Genomic DNA, 14,353 nt, shown 5'->3' on the forward strand with positions numbered 1-14,353 from the left:
CAGGAACACACAGAGTTTAAAAGGCCACCACCCACTCTCACCCTCAGTGTTTCCTGTCCCTACGGGGTCAACTCACAGAGGGCCCTCCTGATGGAGGTGAAGAACGTTTTGTTATTTTCAAAATACCTGAGGATTTGCGTCCTCTTCCTCTGCCCTGCTGCGGTCCAGTCCAAAGCTGGGCAGAGGATACATGTGGAGCCGATCTCGTTCCTGTCAGCAGGAGCCTGTATCTCTCCCACAGCGTCGGTCCCCCTTCCCTACATTGAGGAAGCTGACCGCACGAAAGCAGAAGCATGCTGCACGCCGACTCCTGTAGGAAGCCTCAGCACTACACTCTGCTCTGGGCCGGCGGAAGGGGCGGAGCTTGGATCGGAGTGCACTGTGATGACGTCAGACAACGTGCTGACTATTTGAAGCGGCAGTTTCAAACAAGCAGTGGCACACACTGATGTCTGCCCCTGAAGCCCCCTCGGCTACTCCAACAGTGAGTTCCCCTGTGGGGAGAGGACAAATGTTGTATCATTTTTTTCTTGACTTGTTTAATTATCTTGTCTATTTGATACCTGGCTGCTCCTCTCTTATAGGGAGTTAAAAAGCCTAGAACAAAAACTAAAGTTCAGAGATGTGCGACTTGTAGCAAGAGGCTTCCTGAGAATTATAAAAAGAAGCCCTCCAAGGTTGCATAAATGATCTTATAAAAGAGGAGCAACCGTCTATTTTGTCAGAGGTCAAATCACTAATTCAAAATGAAATTAAGTCTTCTCTGGCCTCCCTCAGACCAATCCGGCCTACACCTCCGGCGAAGAAACCTAGATTGTCAGTCCCATCCTCTTCTATTTCAGAGGATGTGGACGAGGAGGCCTCCACCTCTAGACGGAATGTTGATCTTGACGCTCTATCAAAGGGTGAAATTATGGAAGATAGTAACATAGTACATAAGGCCGAAAAAAGACATTTGTCCATCCAGTTCGGCCTGTCATCCTGCAAGTTGATCCAGAGGAAGGCAAAAAAACCCTGTGAGGTAGTAGCCAATTTTCCTCACTTTAGGGGAATAAAAATTCCTTCCCGACTCCAATCAGGCAATCAGAATAAATCCCTGGATCAACGATATCTCTCTAGTAGCTATAGCCTGTAATATTATTACGCTCCAGAAATACATCCAGGCCCCTTTTGAATTCCTTTATTGTACTCACCATCACCACCTCCTCAGGCAGAGAGTTCCATAGTCTCACTGCTCTTACCGTAAAGAATCCTCTTCTATGTTTGTGTACAAACCTTCTTTCCTCCAGACGCAGAGGATGCCCCCTCGTCACAGTCACCGTCCTGGGAATAAATAGATGACGGGATAGATCTCTGTACTGACCCCTGATATATTTATACATATTAATTAGATCTCCTCTCAGTCGTCTTTTTTCTAAAGTGAATAACCCTAATTTTGATAATCTTTCAGGGTACTGTAGTTGCCCCATTCCAGTTATTACTTTAGTTGCCCTCCTCTGGACCCTCTCCAGCTCTGCTATGTCTGCTTTGTTCACTGGAGCCCAGAACTGTACACAGTACTCCATGTGTGGTCTGACTAATGATTTGTAAAGTGGTAGGACTATGTTCTCATCACGGGCATCTATGCCCCTTTTGATGCAACCCATTATCTTATTGGCCTTGGCAGCAGCTGCCTGACACTGGTTTTTGCAGCTTAGTTTGCTGTTTATTAAAATTCCTAGATCTTTTTCCATGTCAGTGTTACCGAGTGTTTTAGCATTTAATAAGTACGGGTGACTTGCATTATTCCTTCCCATGTGCATAACTTTACATTTGTCAGTGTTAAACCTCATCTGCCACTTCTCTGCCCAAGCCTCCAGTCTATCCAGATCCCTCTGTAGTAGTATACTGTCCTCTTCAGTGTTAATTACTTTACACAGTTTAGTGTCATCTGCAAAAATTGATATTTTACTATGCAAGCCTTCTACAAGATCATTAATAAATATATTGAAGAGTAAAAAAAAAAAAATACTTATTTTCTTCCAAGGATATGGAGATGCTATTGGGAGCTGTTAGAGAAACCATGGGGATTAAGGAGGTGAAAAAAACCAAGATCCGTCTTGGATGAAATGTTTGGGGGACTCAGAGCCAAAAAATTAAAAGTTTTCCCTATGAATGAGAACCTAAAAGATATGATACTGGATGAATGGACTGACCCCGAGAGAAGGCTGGGGGTATCCAGAGAATTTAGAAATAGGCTGTTATTTGATCCAGCGGACGTCAAACTATTTAACGAAACCCCCAAAATTGACATCCAGGTAGCAAAAGTAGTTAAAAAGACTTCCCTCCAATTTGAGGACTCCTCACAGCTACAGGACCCAATGGAAAGGAAGGCCGACTCTCTCCTAAAAAATCCTGGGAGGCATCTATGTTTGGGGTTAAAACCAACATAGCCGCAACGTCGGTTGCTAGATCTATGTGTTTTTGGCTTAACGATTTAGAAGAACATATCAAAAACAAAACCCCTAGAGAGGCAATATTAAACTCTACCCCACGGCCTTTTTGGCGGATGCCGCGGCAGAGTCAGTGAGGTTCGCCACTAAGGATGCGGCCCTCACCAATTCTGCTAGAAGGGCATTGTGGATGAAAGCCTGGGGAGGGGATAAAGCATCAAAAGCCAAGCTATGCTCTATAGCTTTTTCTGGGGAATACGTCTTTGGACCAGTATTAGACTTCATCCTGGAAAAGGCTGCCGATAAAAAGGGGTTTCCGGAAGAAACTAAAAAGAAGCCCTTTCGTTCCTTCAATTCCCCGACTATACCCTATAGGGGCAAAGGAAAGGGGGGTAGGTGGAGGGTTCCTTCTTAACCCCCAGAATAAGCAGTCAGATAAACAATGACGCCAGAGTGGGGGGAAGAATGGGGAATTTTCTGTCCCGGTGGGAATCCATCACCAAAAATCCATGGGCCGTAAACCTCATACGGGATGGCTACCGGATAGAATTCTCAGCCCCTCCAAAAAAGTTCAGAATAACTTCACACAGCCCAAAAATTATAGGGAAAATCTGGCAAGGGGTCCTGCAGCTAATAGACTCAGGGGTAGTGACCGAAGTCCCAAGTATGGAAAGAGGAAGGGGTTACTATTTCAGTTTATTTCTGGTGCAAAAACCAGATGGTACCTTCCGCACCATTATAAATTTAAAGGGACTAAACAAAGCGGTCACATACATCATAACATCCATCATTCCCTTGATCAAAGCAGGAGACTTCCTGACGTCTATAGACTTAAAGGACGTGTACTATCACGTCCCCATAAACAAGTCATCTCAAAAATTCCTCAGATTCGCCCTAGTGGACAGTTTAGGAGCAGTAAAACACTTCCAGTTCACCGTGTTACCCTTTGGGATCTCATCTGCCCTAAGGGTAATCGCGAAACTCGTAGTAGAAATGATATCCCCCCTGAGAGCAGAAGGAATAAAAATATTCCCATACTTGGACGGTTTTCTGGTCCTAGGACCTTCAAAGCGGGAAACAACCAGCATTACCAAAGATCTGATGCGCAGATTTTCTGACCTAGGTTGGGTAATAAACCTGAAAAAATCATGTATAGTCCCTTCAACCAAAATGAAATTTCTGGGAGTGATCCTGGATTCAGTCTCCCAGGTTACATCCCTCCCTCAGGAGAAAGTAACATCCTTTGTGGACAAAACCCAAAAAACAATCTCAGTGCTCCATTCGCAGTGCCATGAACCTCCAGGGTATGATGACTTCATGTATAACAGCAGTATCTTGGTCTCAGGCTCACACCAGGGTTGTCCAGTCGTGGATCCTGAGAAATTGGGACAAGAGACGGTGCTCTCTAGAAAAAAGAATCCCCATTCCAAATCACGGAAGATCAGTTTTAAACTGGTGGACGAAAGAGAGAAACCTGCTAAAAGGGATACCCTGGGTAAAAAATCCAGAGATACAAATAAACACGGATGCAAGTGGTACAGGATAGGGAGCAAAAATAGGCTCGCTAAATCACCAGGGCACTTGGTCAGGCACCATGACAAAAAGATCATCAAACTAAACAGAACTGAGGGTGATCTGGGAGGTGCTGAAGGTATCACAAGACAAGGTCTCTGGAAAACACCTGAAAATCTTTTCGGACAATGTAACAGCTGTCGCATATCTGAAACATCAAGGGGGCACAAGATAACGAGCTTAAAAGAACTGGCGGAAAAAATATTCTCCTGGGCCGAAAAGAATGTTCTCTCCATCACAGCTATCCATTTAAAGGGTACAGAAAACATACGGGCGGACTTCCTCAGGAAGGATGACCATAGATCCGGGAGAATGGGCCCTAAACTCAGACGCCCCAGATAGACCTATTTGCGTCAAGAAAAAACACAAAGGTCCATCTTTTCTGCTCCCTGAACCCAAGGGACGACCCTTGGGCAACAGATGCATTCTCAATCAGGTGGACTTAGGATCTAGCCTATGCCTTTTCCCCTTGGCCGCTAATACTGCTGCAGAAAATAAGGTCAGACCCAGTAACAGTAATACTGGTTGTCCCATACTGGACAAAAATAAATTGGTTCCCAGTACTAAAGGAGCTAGCTCTGGAAGAACCCTGGAGAATCCCCCCACAGGAGAACATTATTTCTCAGGCCCCAATTCTTCACCAGAATCCAGGTCTGTTCAAATTATCAGCCTGGATCCTGGTCCTAAAGAGCAGGGGGCTATCAGAGAAAGTTATAAACACCCTTAAATCTAGCAGGAAAGAAGTCACCTCTGCGATATATCTTAAAATATGGAAGAAATACTGTAGTTGGCTGGGCCAGAGCACTCCGGTAAACTCTTCCCCAAATATTGAGAAAGTACTAGATTTTCTCCAACAAGGTTTAGATCTGGGCCTCAGACCAAGTACTCTTAAAGTACAGGTCTCGGCCCTGGGAGCTTGCTATGATACGGACCTAGCCAGCCATAGGTGGATAAGGAGATTTATAAGAGCTGCCTCCAGATTAAGGCCATCCTTAACCCCTAGGACGCCTCAATGGGACTTAACTTGGTCCTGAGAAGTCTTACAAGTTCACCATTTTCTCCTATCCAGGATATCTCACTCAAACACCTATCATTAAAAGCAGTTTTCCTAGTGGCCATTACTTCAGCCAGATGACTGGGTGAAATCCAGGCACTGTCCTGCAGGAAACCATACCTTACTATCTTCCCAGACAGAATAGTTTTAAGTTTGGATCCGGGTTTTATTCCTGAAGGTGGTATCGGACTTTCACAGAGATCAGGAAATTATCCTTCCATCCTTTCCCAAAGATTGTCCATCACAAGATCAGTTCCAGCTCCTGGATGTTCGGGATACTATCATACAGTACCGAGATTCAACAAAAGAATTTAGGAAGGCTGATAATCTTTTTGTTTAATACGCAGGTCCAAACAAGGGGAAAAAAGCATCCAAAGCCACCATTGGAAGATGGATTAGATCTACCATTATTTGTTGCTATCAGAAGTCGGGTCTAAACAGCCCCACAAATATAAAAGCTCACTCTACAAGAGCTATGGCTTCTTCGTGGGCAGAGAACGGGGGTGTCTCCTTAGACAAAATTTGTAGAGCGGCCACCTGGTTGAGTATAAATACCTTTATCAAACATTACCGAATCAATGTTTCGGCTTCTGCAAACTTAACCTTCGGTCAGAAGGTTCTGCAAGCAGTTGCCCACCCTATTTAATAATCTGGTGTGTGTATGTGTGTGTATGTGTATGTGTGTATGTGTGTATGTGTGTATATATATATATATATATATAATATATATATATATATATATATATATATACCAATTTTTTGATTCGGTTTCGATACCATGAAAAAGTATTGCGATACTCGATACCATTCGATACCACGCTAAAAAAAATAAACAAAAAAAGCCACGTGCATTCCTCATTTTTAAAAATGGCGAATCACGCAGTTTTTTTATTTTTTTTTCTGTTCCGGCATTCACCACCTAGATTTTTTTAATATATTTTAATAGTTTGGACTTTTCTGACGTGGCGATGTAATATGTTTATTATTTTATATGTGAAATTGGGAAAAGGGGGTGATTTATACTTCATATTTTAGTGTTTTTTTTTTGTTTTTTTTTACACTTTTTATTTAATAACTATTTCCCCCTTAGGGGCTAGAACCTGGGATCTTTCATCCCTTTTCCTATTCAGCCTGATAGATCTCTATCAGGGTGAATAGGACTCCACACTGTCCCTGCTGCTCTGTGCTTTGTGCACACAGCATCAGGGATGTTACCATGGCAACCAGGGCTTCTGTAGCGTCCTGGCTGCCATGGTAACCGATCGGAGCCCCAGGCTTACACAGCTGGGGCTCCGATCAGAAGCTGCCACTGCACCACCAATGAGGGGGAGGGGAGAGGTCCCTGTGGCCACTGCCACCAATGATTTTAATACTGGGGGGTTGAGAGGGGCCGGCGCACTGTGCCACCAATGATTTTAATGGGATGGGGGGGTTGAGGGGGGGGGGCACACTGCACCACCAATGATAACTACCCCTTTATACAGGAGGCGGGTACTGGCAGATCAGCGGCAGTTAACTGCCGCTGATCGCAGCTCCCTGTCAGAGGCAGGGTGCCGGCAATGCGATTCTGCTGCCGGCACCCGCCTCCTGTATGTGTTAAAGACTGACTACTGTATATGAGTCCAGACTTTCACTATCAGGCCACACAGAGCGGCGCCCAGCGATGTCTCAGCACTCACCATTAGTCCTGGGCGCCGCTCCGTTCGCCTGCAGTGCTCCATTACTGTCTCCTCTCCTGCTCCACATGCTGCTGATTACTATCGGAGCGATGGGAGGAGACATCAGATTCACTAGTGGGCGTTCCTTCTCCCTGGCTGTAGCGCTGTCCAATCGCAGCGCAGGGAGAAGGAACGCCCACTAGTGAAGCTGATGTCTCCTCCCATCGCTCCGATAGTAATCAGCAGCATGTGGAGCAGGAGAGGAGACAGTAATGGGGCACTGCAGGCGAACGGAGCGGCGCCCAGGACTAATGGTGAGTGCTGGGACATCGCTGGGCGCCGCTCTGTGTGGAAATAATCCTATCATTGGTGGCGCAGTGCGCCCGCCCCTCCTCCGCCCCTCTCTTCTCATTGCCGCCCCTCCTCCGCCCCTCTCTTCTCATTGCCGCCCCTCCTCCGCCCCTCTCTTCTCATTGGTGGCAGCGGCAGCAGCACAGGGGGAGGGAGGACAGCTTCCTTCTCCCCGTGCTGCTGAGAGAGAACATGAGCGCGCCGATAGCAGCGCGCTCATGTTCAGAGATACTAGACTGCGCAGAAGCGCAGCCCAGTATAGAAAAAACGGAAATCCCGGTATCGTATCGATACCAGGACAAAAGTATCGATTGGGTATCGAAATTTCGATACCCGCAACAACCCTAATATATTTATATATATATATATATATATATACACACAGTAGAGACCAAAAGTTTAGACACACCTTCTCATTCAAAGAGTTTTCTTTATTTTCATGACTATGAAAATTGTATATTCACACTGAAGGTATCAAAACTATGAATTAACACATGTGGAATTATATACTTATCAAAAAAGTATGAAACAACTGAAAATGTCATATTCTAGGTTCTTCAAAGTAGCCACCTTTCGCTTTGATTACTGCTTTGCACACTGTTGGCATTCTCTTGATGAGCTTCAAGAGGTAGTCACCTGAAATGGTCTTCCAACAGTCTTGAAGGAGTTCCCAGAGATGCTTAGCACTTGTTGGCCCTTTTGCCTCACTCTGCGGTCCAGCTCACCCCAAACCATCTTGATTGGGTTGAGGTCCAGTGACTGTGGAGGCCAGGTCATTTGGCGCAGCACCCCATCACTCTCCTTCATGGTCAAATAGCCCTTACACAGCCTGGAGGTGTGTTTGGGGTCATTATCCTGTTGAAAAATAAATGATGGTCCAACTAAACGCAAACTGGATGGAATAGCATGCCGCTGCAAGATGCTGTGGTAGCCATGCTGGTTCAGTATGCCTTCAATTTTGAATAAATCCCTAACAGTGTCACCAGCAAAGTACCCCAAAAGGTGGCTACTTTGAAGAACCTAAACTGACATATTTTCAGTTGTTTCATACTTTTTTGATAAGTATATAATTCCACACGTGTTAATTCATAGTTTTGATGCCTTCAGTGTGAATCTACAGTTTTCATAGTCATGAAAATAAAGAAAACTCTTTGAATGAGAAGGTGTGTCCAAACTTTTGGTCTGTACTATATATATGTGTAAAAAATAAAAATAAATATGTAGGTATATATTGCCTAAATTAAGGCTGCACCCACTTTGAGGGTGAGAGTGGGTGGTGGCCTTTTAAACTCTGTGTGTTCCTGCCCCTACAGAGGTCAAGGGTCAATCTCATAGTATAGCCGTCATGGTGGACTCAAGAAAACAGAATTACTGGTAAGTCTAAGTTTTTTTTTCGTTACAGTAAAAATTGATCAGGGTACTTTCACACTAGGGTTAAAGTTTTCCGTTGTTGGGGCAAAAACCCCAATGCCAGATGAGCGGTGGACTCTGAATTAGAAGTTATGGATATCCATAGAGAAAAACCAACACAGGCATAGAGCCGTGTATCAAACTTTATTAAAGAAAACGGAGGTTAATAAAGCGATTTTTCTGGATCATTTCCAACTGAAGACGTAGTCAAACATTTACGTCATTAACTCAATTAAAAACACAATTTGTAATGAGCATCTTTTTGGCTATACGCCTAGAACGTCTCCTTAATCTTAACTGTGGGTGCTAGCCACTTTCCTGTACTCCCGACACTTGTTAAGATTCCTTTCTAACAAGCGTTAGTGGGGGTTAGGAGTGACCTTTAAGTTACAGTAACTTTCCACAAGAAGCTCACAGTACATTACACAACAAATGACAGTATGAAATGCAAACATGGAGGCTGAGGACACAACATGGAGTCTTAACCCTAACACCGGTATTAAATTTCCGTCATAGGGGCTCAATACCAGGGGAAAAAAAGCATCAGTTTCTCCTAATGCATTCTGAATGGAAAGCAATCAGTTCAGTATGCATTAGGATATCTTCCGTTCCATCCCTTTGCGTCTTTTGGCCGGAGAAAATACTGCAGCATGCTGCAGTCTTTTTCTCCGGCCAAAATTTGCCGGAATGCCGGATCCGGCATTAATTTGCATTGAAATGTATCAATGCCAGATTCGGTACCAAATGTTCCGGAAATTGCCGCATTGAGGAGCTGGTTGTGCAGCTTCCTGTTTGTCTCTTTGATCCAACCTGCGAGGGAGAAGGAAGCACGCCATTACAAGGTGAGTATAAAGTTTTTGTGTGTGGTGCAACTATAGAAAAAATGTATATAAGCAGTTCCTATGTACTTATACATAGGAGCTGTATGTTATAAGTCATGGTGATGCTATGCTATGAGTAGTAGTACCTAGGTACTACTACTCCTTGAAACCACTATGTACTTATACTACCTGCAGTCCCTATGCAAAAGTACATAGGGACTGCAGGTATTATAAGAACATGGAGGATGGTAAGAGTAGTAGTCCTAGGTAGTGCTACTCCTAGCATCCACTATTTACCTATACTACCTGCAGTCCCTATGTACTTTTGCATAGGGACTGCAGGTAGTATAAGTACAAGGTGGATGCCTGGAGTAGTAGTCTTGCGTACAAGATTATGACTACCACTCCTTTTATAAATGTTTTAGAAAAAAAATAAAAACAAAAATAAAAGCCAGCCTGTCACAAGATCGACCGCCCGCCAGCTTTCCCCCAATGTATTTTACAAAAATGACAAGACGGTAATACACTACCCGTCCCAAAAAAAAAAGTCACACACTCTAATATTTAGTTGGACCGCCTTTAGCTTTGATTACGGCATGCATTCACTGTGGCATTGTTTCGATAAGCTTCTGCAATGTTACAAGATTTATTTCCATCCAGTGTTGCATGAATTTTTCACCTAGATCTTGCATTGATGATGGTAGAGTCTGACTGCTGCGCAAAGCCTTCTCCAGGACATCCCAAAGATTCTTAATGGGGTTAAGGTCTGGACTCTGTGGTGGCCAATCCATGTGTGAAAATGATGTCTCATGCTCCCTGAACCACTCTCACAATTTGACCCCCATGAATCCTGGCATTGTCATCTTGGAATATGCCCATGCCATCAGGGAAGAAAAAATCCATTGATGGAATAACCTGGTCATTCAGTGTGCTCAGGTAGTCGGCTGACCTCATTCTTGGAGCACATACTGTTGCTGAACCTAGACCTGACCAACTGCAGCAAACCCAGATCATAGCACTGCCCCCACAGGCTTGTACAGTAGGCACTAGGCATGATGGGTGCATCACTTCATCTGCCTATCTTCTTACCCTGATGCACCCATCACTCTGAAACTGGGTAATTCTGGACTCATCAGACCACATGACCTTCTTCCATTGCTACAGAGTCCAATCTTTATGCTCCCTAGCAAATTGAAGCCTTTTTTTTCTGGTTTGCCTCACTGATTAGTGGTTTTCTTACAGCTACACAGTAGTTCAGTCCCAATCCCTTGAGTTCCCATCGCATTGTTCATATGGAAATGCTCTTACTTTCACTATTAAACATAGCCCTGAGTTCTACTGTTGGTTTTTCTTCGATTTGATTTCACAAAACGTTTAAGTGATCGCCGATCACGATCATTCAGAATTTTTTCCCCGCCACATTTCTTCCTCGAATACGATGGGTTCCAACTATCCTTCCAGTTTTTAATAATGCGTTGGACAGTTCTTAACCCAATTTTAGTAGTTTCTGCAATCTCCTTAGATGTTTTCTCTGCTTGATGCATGCCAATGATTTGACCCTTCTCAAACAGACTAACATCTTTTCCACGACCATGTGATGTGTCTTTTGACATGGTTGTTTAAGAAATGAGAAGCAACTCATTGCACCAGTTGGGGTTAAATAACTTATTGCCAGCTGAAAGATAATCGCCCATGCAGTAATTATCCAATAGGAGGCTCATACCTATTTGCTTAGTTAAATCCAGGTGGCGACTTTATTTTTGGGACAGGCAGTGTATTTTCATAGGTCTGTTGTCTTCTGTAAAGTGCAAATATGATTATAATTTTTTTATATAGGCATATATTCAAGTTAGGCCGGGAGCTCTCTTTCTTCGCCGACATGATACGGTATGTCAAGTTGGGTAGCATTCCCAACTGTAATATTGTGTCATTATTCAAATCTTTTTATTCTCAGTCATCTTCTTCTCTGGAGGAGATGCATCCCTGCCAAGAAAGGACTACAGAGGAGAAAGTCGAGGGTGGAGGACAGCAAACAGTAGGTGTTAAAAAAAAAAAAATTGCCCTCAAATATACAGGTTATTGTATGTTCTTAAATTATAATTTCTTTTTTGTATTTTACAGTCCCGTTGCCTCTCGGAGAGGTTGTTGAGCCTCTGCCAGAGGAATTTGGGGAGCATGTGGCGGTTGGGGTCATGTGAGTATTTTCAATCAAATTCTTTGTATGGCCCAAGCAAACTGTCATTTGGCACTCTATCTTGGACATCCACATAGTATTTTGTGGTCTAGAGATGAGCGAGGCGTGCTTTAGATTATACCTCTGAAGTTACCGTATTTTTCACTTTATAAGACGCACCTGTTTATAAGATGCACACCTAGGTTTTTGAGAAGGAAAATGAGAAAAAAAATTTTTTTTAACCAAGGTGTGATTTTGGGGGGGGGTTGAACTAATGGTGGTCAGTGGATGACACTGTTATGGAGGGGATCTGTGGATTACACTTATGTGACTATACGCACATCATCCTAAGAATACACTAGTGTACTGTAGGTACTGTACATTGGTGTATTCTCAAGGATGAGGGGAGTTATAGTCAAATTAAATATAAACACTATCCAGGGACTGTTCTGTAATTGGCATGTGTTTATATTAAATATGACTATAACCCCCCTCATCCATAGGAATCCACTCATATACTGCAGTACATGTGTAGATTCCTATGGATGAGAGGGGTTATCGTCATATTTAATATAAACACATACCAATTACAGAACAGTCTCTGGACAGTGCTTATATTAATTATGACTATAACCCCCCTCATCCATAGGAATCCACTCATATACTGCAGTACGTGTAGATTCCTATTGATGAGAGGGGTTATCGTCATATTTAATATAAACACATACCAATTACAGAACAGTCTCTGGACAGTGCTTATATTAATTATGACTATAACCCCCCTCATCCATAGGAATCCACTCATATACTGCAGTACCTGGGTGGATAACTATGGATGAGGGAGGGGGGGGTTGTAGTCATATAACACATTTACAGTAAATTTTATATTGCCCTGAGCTCCACTCTCCCGGGGACTGGGTACACAAAACCGCTGTACACAGCAGGAGCAGAGCTGGTACAACAGGAAATTGGAAGGAAGCTGATAGAGGTGAGGGCAGCACCACTGCGCTTGCCACTAATTAGCAGGACTAAAGAAGTGTAGGCTGGCGGCAGCAGAGCTCATTCATTGAAGCTGCCAGCCTGCCCAACGGTTTACTGTAATATCTGTTCAACTGCATTCACCATCTCCTGGTACGGAGATTTCAGAGACTTCCTCTTCTGTTTTACCTCTTCTACCTCTTGAACCAGTAATTCTTGGCTTCTCTCCTGCCTTTTGACAATGTCCGCTTCTTGTATGAATTCAGTAGCGACGCAGAAAGCAGAAGATGCTGTGCAGCTAGCAGCAAGTCCTGAGCTTCCTTCCTCTTCCTTCCTGAATTCATACAAGAAGCGGACATTGTCAAAAGGGAGGAGACAAGCCCAGAGTTACTGATTCAAGAGATAGAAGAGGTAAAACAGAAGTAGAAGTCTCTGAAATCTCCGTACCAGGAGAAAATTCAGTTCAGTTTATTATAATAGCGGGTGGGCTGGCAGCAGCGGAGCACAGTAAGTGAAGCTGCCAGCCCGCCCATCCCTGGTGCAGTCTTGTTAAGGAAGCGCGGGCTAGCGGCAGAAGCCTTTAGTGACGCCGCCAGCTCGCCCAACAGTTTAATGGCATGCTCAGGAGCATGCTATGTAGCATCAGAAGTCGTTTTGCTCACCTCTATTCAGAGGTTCTCCACTGAAATACAATTGCTAATTGTGTTTTTTTTTTTTTTTTTTTTTTTTTTTTTTTGCTTAACAGAACAGTAAGCAGTACTTGGGCGCCCGAAGTTCCCCAGGAGCCGGCCACCGCGGGTCCCTCTCGTCCAGCTCAAGTAACTGGTCAGGACCTCAATGTTCCCCTACCTGTGCCCTTTGGCGACGCAAAGGAGTCTGGTGCATCAATATTTGATATTGTTACTCCCCGTGATGGGAACCGTTCACGCCCGACCAGCTGTTTGAGGCCAGAAGACAAGTGGACTGCGTCTTGTGGCAAGTGCAACACCGCCCCACATCCCTTCCCCCGCCCCAGCCCTATCCCAGTCCCAAACCCCCAAGCCATTTTCTCACCACGTTTCTCCCTCTCCTCCTCATTACTATCCTCCAACCTCTTTCACCACTCCCTCTACTCTAGCTCGGTAAAGTCCATCTCCTGCCCAATCCTCAATCCTGTTTTTTGGAATATATTTATTTAAAAATTTTATTTATTCTTAATAAATGTTTGTATTGAAAATGTATTTGTTTTTGTCTTTTGTTTAAAGGGTTTTTAAACAAGTGGATTCAAAATGGGTTATTTTTGAACCCTTAATCTCCCCACGCTGGAGGAGCGACATATACTTGTGTCGCTCCGCCAGCACTGGGAGACATTAAGTTGACAAGGAGTAGTGCGCAGAAGAGAGGCCTGACATAATCTCCCAGCTCTGGCAGAGCGACACACATATTTGTCGCTACTCCAGTGTGGGGAGATCAATATATGCAACAAGACTCAATGTATGGTTTTAAAAAAAGTTTAAGAAACAAAATAATTTTACAAAACAGGTTTTGAAAATCAATACACACTACTGTATCCACCCACATAACCACACAACCAAACTGCAACAAGAATACATTCAAATTAGATCATTTTTTCCTGAAAACCCCCCCACAAATCATTTAAATCATTTGGTCCTGCCAGTCCACTCTTCCTGCATCGGAGCAGAAATATTCAGCAAAGGAGTCTCTGAAACTTCTACAGTGGTCCTCGGTCCAAAACTTTCAATACTGGCCAACTCGCTGTCTTCAGGTATCTGCTTGACATGTAGCGGATCTTTACTACCTCATCGACAGTTTATATTTTCAGTTGAATTGGTTTGATGAAAATTTGCCATTTGGCCAGCAGAATCCCAAATGTGCATTCAACCATTCTTCGAGCACTGGTCAGG

General features: G+C 43.8%; 1 long non-coding RNA gene across 1 annotated transcript; it reads left to right on the plus strand.

Annotated features, from left to right (window-relative positions):
- Positions 1–11,419: 11,419 nt before the first annotated feature.
- On the plus strand, positions 11,420–13,663 carry LOC122926060. Its single transcript, XR_006387650.1, has 2 exons — positions 11,420–11,492; positions 13,195–13,663. It is a non-coding gene; the product is annotated as an uncharacterized LOC122926060 (long non-coding RNA).
- Positions 13,664–14,353: the final 690 nt, after the last annotated feature.

The sequence above is a fragment of the Bufo gargarizans genome, chromosome 2 (genome assembly GCF_014858855.1).
Source record: "Bufo gargarizans isolate SCDJY-AF-19 chromosome 2, ASM1485885v1, whole genome shotgun sequence".
Lineage (NCBI taxonomy): Eukaryota > Metazoa > Chordata > Amphibia > Anura > Bufonidae > Bufo > Bufo gargarizans.